Source organism: Sciurus carolinensis, unplaced genomic scaffold, assembly GCF_902686445.1.
Source record: "Sciurus carolinensis unplaced genomic scaffold, mSciCar1.2, whole genome shotgun sequence".
Classification (NCBI taxonomy): Eukaryota; Metazoa; Chordata; class Mammalia; order Rodentia; family Sciuridae; genus Sciurus; species Sciurus carolinensis.
Window position 1 is genome coordinate 29,981 of NW_025920533.1, and position 6,404 is coordinate 36,384.

Genomic DNA, 6,404 nt, shown 5'->3' on the forward strand with positions numbered 1-6,404 from the left:
TTGATCTTAATTTTAAGCAAAAGAAATTCTGTAATAAAATTCTTTCCTAATAGTTAAACACAGAATTATACATTCAATTACTCAGAGTCTTGAGCATTTGAATGGCAATATTATTAAGATGAGAAAGGTACTGAATTTATAATTTCTTAAATGAAACTACTACAACACTATTATGGCATGGGTGAAATACTACAAGAATTTAAATAAGTGCCAAGACAAATATTTCTAAAAGACTGAGAAACTACGGCAGCACTATGTCTGATGTAAAAACTGCATTATAAAGTGTTTCTCCAGTACATGACTAAGCTTACACATTGGCAAATGGTCAACTATTCATGGTAAAATTAATAGTTTCTGAGGTGAGGGTCTGTAGGTGCAGAAAGATGGTGGCCACTACTGGGGGTCCCTCCTGCAAGGACAGCAATGATGACAATGAAGATGTGTCATTGTTTGATGCAGAAGAAGAGACAACTAATAGACCAAGAAAATTCAAAATCTGACATCTAGTGGCATCATTTTTCCATTTGTTTTTCCTAGTCAGTGCCATTATAGTTTATCTTCTCTGTGAACTGCTCAGCAACAGGTTTATGGCCTGTATGGTGACAATTATCTTCTTGTTGTCATGTGACTTTTGGGAAGTAAAGAATGTAACAGGTAGACTGATGGTTGGCCTTTGATGGTTGAATCATTTTGGTGAGGATGGAAAGAGTCATTGAGTGTTTGATTCCAGGAAGGCATCTATCTCCTCAGGAGAATAAGACTGTTTCAGAGGCTGAATCAAGAATCTTTTGGTTAGGGCTGATTGCCTGTCCAGTGCTGTGGGTGTTATTTGCCTTTAGTGCTCTCTTCTCCTTCAGAGTAAAGTGGTTGTCTGTGGTTATCATGGGCGTGGTGCTACAGGACGTCAACCTATATGATTACATCAGGTGCAAAGTGGGCAGTCAGAAGAATTTAACCAGCATGACTACCTCATATCTTGGAAAGCAGTTTTTAAAACAAAACACCAGAGATGATCAGACTTCTTGAATAAAGAGGAAGCTTATGTATTCTGTGATATTGGGGAATGGTCAAAGAGATTCTTGATTATGAGCTGTTTAGAGCTCAGTCCAGTTGCAAAGAGGAGAGTCTTTTTTTGTTTGTTTGTTTGTTTGTTTGTTTTCACTTAAAAAGTTACTATGAAAACTGTTATTTTAAACAAAATTTTTATTTTCTTTTCCTAGTAGTTGAGGCTGGGAAGTATGTTATCACTAGAAACATTGTCAGAATTTATTTTATGGTGTACATACATATGCATATAATAATGTATCAGTATATCCCAAATTAATCTGTTTGTTTACAAAATGTTACAGAGATGTTTGCTATTTGGTTCATAGAACATAGGCTGTTCTTAGTCTATCTCAAAGGTATATTTGTTTACATACTATTTCTGTAGGTTATTTTCATAAGTAAGTTGATTCCATGGTAAAGAGTAAGAACTTAGCTTGTGTATTAGTTAGAAAAGTTAGAAAATATTGTTGATTTTTAATATATACTTCATGTTGAAATTGCTTACCTTAGACATACACAAGTGAAAACCAAATTCAGGCTAGTAGTGTTAACTAGTTTCTAAAATTTTCTTTTATTTTTATACTTACTTAAGGTCTAAATAATAAATGGAGTCTTTATAGTTTATGTTTATAGGATACCCAGGGATTGCTGCTATTCTATTTATTTCATGGAAAGGATAGCTAGTAGTGTTAACTAGTTTCTAAAATTTTCTTTTATTTTTATACTTACTTAAGATCTAAATAATAAATGGAATCTTTATGTTTAAAGGATACCCAGGGATTGCTGCTATTCTAATTATTTCATGGAAAGAATAGCCAGATTTTATTTTAGAAATTCCTGGAAACTCTTCAGTGGTCTTTGCATTAATAAAATCTTTTATTACTAAATGAATATTATTCTCATGTCATAGTAAGTAAGGACAGTTGACTCGTGTTCATGGATGAATTCGCATTATTGGTAAACCTCCTGAAATTGTATGCAAGTTTTTGTAGGTAAATGCATTTTGGGATAGAGAATTCATAACTCTCCACAGATTTCCAAATATGTGCATGACCCATAAAGACTTAAAATGGCATAAAGACTTAAAATGGGGTTTTTAATGTAAGCAGCTGAAAGTTGAAACAAAGTATTGCTCAGTCCACTTGTAAAATTTCTCATATTACAGAGGATCACTGCTGAATTTTAATGGATCAGTACCTTAAACTACAATTGGGAGCTATTTTCTACTAACTGCATTAGTTAAAACAAAGGTAGAGAGAAAAATAGCTAAGGAAGTGCTACTGCTTCTTTCTACGGTCTCCAACTTCAAAATAAATATTTCTCCAGCAAAGAATCAGTAACATGGACAAGGGAAGACTTTCATGAGATAAATATGTGAAAGCAGCAAAACAGAAAAGTGTAAGTATTTACATATATCAACTATAGGAGAATGACAAAAAAATTAACCTAATTGATTTTCTTAAGATTCATTTACTTTATAACAATCATAATATGGAAAAATGGCATATTTTACCAATCATGATGAATATCAATTGCAGTGTAAAATAGACTTTTAACACATTTGTAGAGTTCACTAAATAAAATAAAAATACTTTCAATTAAAGTAATGCATGTGAAAATATGACACAAAACATAATAAAAAGCTTAAAATCCACTGTGTTTGGTTCATTTGAACAGAAAATAATTTTTTAGAAAAATGGTCCCTGAAGTAAGATAGAACTTTCTTTAGAAATCAAATCTGGAGATTAGTAGTTCATATATTTGACTGCCACTTCGTTTTCAAGTGTTTCATTCTGCTATTTGTAACTTCCATCGCAAAATCATCTAGAACTCCAAACACCACATTCACATATTTCATAGGAAGTAAAAACCCTTCATGTATATCTACTATTACCTCCCTTCCTTGTTTGAAGACATTTCTCAATAATCACCTTATGTGTTGAATTAAGTACCTCCAAAATTCATAGGTTGAAGTATTAAAGCCCAGTACCTCAGAATGTGACCTTATTTGGAAACAGAATTTTTACAGATGTAATTAGTAAAGATTAGGTTGTTAAGGTGGGTCCTAATCAAATATGATTGGTGTACTTATAAAACAGGAAAATGTAAAGAGAGACATTTACACAGGAAAAACACAGCAATCTATAATCCAAGGAGTAAGGTTTGGATAGCTGCTTCTCTCACAGCCCAAAGAAGGAATCAAGCTTACTAGCCCCTTGACTTCATTTTAGCACCCTGAATTGTAGGACAGTAAACTGATGTTTGAGTCACTCAGTTTGTGGTACTTTGTTACCATAGTCCTAGAAAAGCAACATGTCACACAAAAAATTTCTGCCTACTTCTCACAAGCTAGCTAAAATTCAGCTCCATGGCCAGATCAGATGTGAAGGAAGCTAAGAAATGGAAAATGGAGACTTCATTCTGTACAGCTATGTGCCCAGCTGAAAATGTTGGATGTGGTAACTGAAGGGAAAAATGACTATTGGGGAGACAGTAAGCAGTGTTTATTACAAAGTGAAAATTAAATGTCTCAAGCCCTACCCTACTTCCTCTCTGTATGGTGTAAACATAGTTTACAATTTTTTGTATAGACTTCCACATGTTTTTGACACAGTTGTTTGAAAGCATCCCAGGTGATTTTAACATGTACTCACTGCTCCCTCTTTAAACACTGTTGATCAAAACAAATCTCATGTTATAATTTAAATTTAATAAAAATGGCCTATGTACCTTCTAGGATCAGTAAAATTTAATGGTCATTAAACAATAAGGTATTTAACACAGCCTCTAACATAATACACACACACACACACACACACACACACACACACACACACATACACACAAATACATCAGGGATTGAACCCTGGATGCTTAGCCACTGAGCCACCTCCCCAATCCTTTTTATTTTTTATTTTGAGACAGGATCTCGCTAAGTTGTTGAGGGACTTGCGAAGTTGCTGAGGCTGACCTTGAACTTGCAATCCTCCTGCCTCAGCCTCCCGAGCCACTGGGATTACAGGCATGTGCCACTGTTCCTGGCATACAATATGTTTTAAATATATGTTAGTAGCTGATATAAAAGTATCAGCCTTACACATCTACACTCTCTTTTTGGTCTAACAAGTGGCATTTCATCTCTAAAGTGATCATCTCTTCCGCAATATAGAATTAATCACTTTTTTGTTTCCAGTGAACTTGTACATTACACTATCTGTAACACTAACATTGAAGAACATTTGAGCATTGTTTAAATTTACAAAAACAATGTATTATTTTAGTTAATCCTCATGGTCTCAAATGCTAGGTGTAGAGGAGAGAAACTAATATTCAGAAAAAGGTAAGAATGATAGAACAGGGATTTAAATTCAACCTTATTCATAAAAATTCTATGCCATTTGAATAAATAGGGTCATGCACCACATGATGATACTATGGTGAATGTTGTTCCTCAAAATTATTTTGCTTGGTGAAGTCATAGTCATCTCAGTTTGTGTAGACACATTAACTGGTGTACACACAATGATGAAATTGCCTAATGAGGCATTTATCAGATTGCATCCTCATTAAGTGATATATGACTGTATTATCAAAATTATTCATTGTGGTAGGCAGAATTTTGACCACCATAATCTCTACTCCCATGTTGCTACCCGCTTGGGAATGTTGTTACATGGTAAAAGAGACTTCACTTATATAATTGATTTAGTAATCAATTGATCTTAGAAAAGGCAAATTATCCTGGGTTATAAGGGTGGGCTCATTATAATCACAACAGCCCTTGGAAACACAAGAGAAAGGTAAACAGGAGTTCCAAAAGATCCCAAGCAAATGAAGGATTCAAAATATCATTGCCAGTTTGAAGATCAGAAGGACCATATAGAATGGAATACAAGCAGCTTCTGGGTTCAGAGAGTGCCACCAAAACTTGCCACAGAAGAGGCTCATTTCTATAGCCTCAAGAAAATTAATTCTGCCAACAACCTGATTGGGTTTGAAATCAGATTCTTAGAGCTGTTAGAGCTATGACCTGCTACCATGACTTTGACCTTGTGATACCCTAGGCAGAAAAGTCACCTCAAACATATTATACCTGATTTTGTGGTTCATGGCAACTATGGGAAAATAAATGCATGTTGCTTTAAACTGCTAAATTTGTGGTGATTTATTATACCAGCAATCAATAACTAATATGCTCATTTACTTGTCTGTATCTTGGACTAAATTATGAGTTACTAAAGAGCAGTTATTTATTTATGAACATCACTCTCCTACCAAACCACAAGTACATAGCATATATTAGTAGCCATAATTAGTATTCAATAAATTAATAGCTAGTATTTATTGAACATTTTGTGCCAGATATTGTCTCTTATGAATAAGACCACATTTAATCATTAGATTATGAAGTACGTAAATTATTATTTCCATTTTTTAGAGGAGGAAACAGAGGCAAAGTCATATAGCTAGTAAATTGTAGTACCAGAATTTGAAACCAAGTAGTCTGATTTCAGAGTTTGTGTAGGTCTGAGAACCATTACCCTATATTGTTTATTGAATAAGCATTCATTAAATTTGTATTAAATTGTTTGTTGAAGTAACTTCAAGAAAACTACTTTCTTTTTTGGGTGTAAGTCTCCATATTCAAACCAAACTTTGTTTTTGGAGTTGTTTCTAGCAGATTTTCTCAAAATTTCTGGTTTCCTTATCCATATATTTGCATTCAGTAGACTTGATATGTAGCCAGTTTATCTGTGTCTTTTAATCATAACCCCAGATGATGGTTATGATAAAGTCAGGGTAGAAAATACTGGTTTATATCATTCCAGTATTAACTTAGAAAATAGTTGAATACAATTGGTTTTAATAATAATTAAAATTAACAAAGTATATAAGTCACATAAGGAAGCTAAAGACATTATTTCACCTTTTAGTTTCCCCCCAAATAGGAGGAAATGTTTTGGAAACTCATTTTTTTTATGTGCTGCTGCTCATTATAAGTACCATCATAACCAAAATAATATTAAGTGTCAGATTTGGGAATACATTGAAGACTTCAAAAAATTCCACAGAATTTTAAAATATAATAATTTCTGATCTTCTGATATAAAAATCAGTGTAAAGTTATAAGTATCAGATTCAGTTTTCTCTATGTTTAATCACCGTTGAAAATTTACGTGACTTGTTATTAAAGTAAAGGGGTTTTTAAACAGTGCTAAGGTATATTTATGTATGTTTTACACTGAATATTTTATCACAAGCTTTCAATGAATTGCTTTATTATAGCAAATTTATCATAACACATTATTTATTACATGTTCTTTATTCGTGTCATTACCCTGCTCAGTGAAAAATAA

The 6,404-nt window shown here is 33.1% G+C and overlaps 1 pseudogene; it reads left to right on the top strand.

The window, feature by feature from the left end:
* Positions 1-383: 383 nt before the first annotated feature.
* On the top strand, positions 384-1,026 carry LOC124975827 (Golgi apparatus membrane protein TVP23 homolog B-like; annotated as a pseudogene).
* Positions 1,027-6,404: the final 5,378 nt, after the last annotated feature.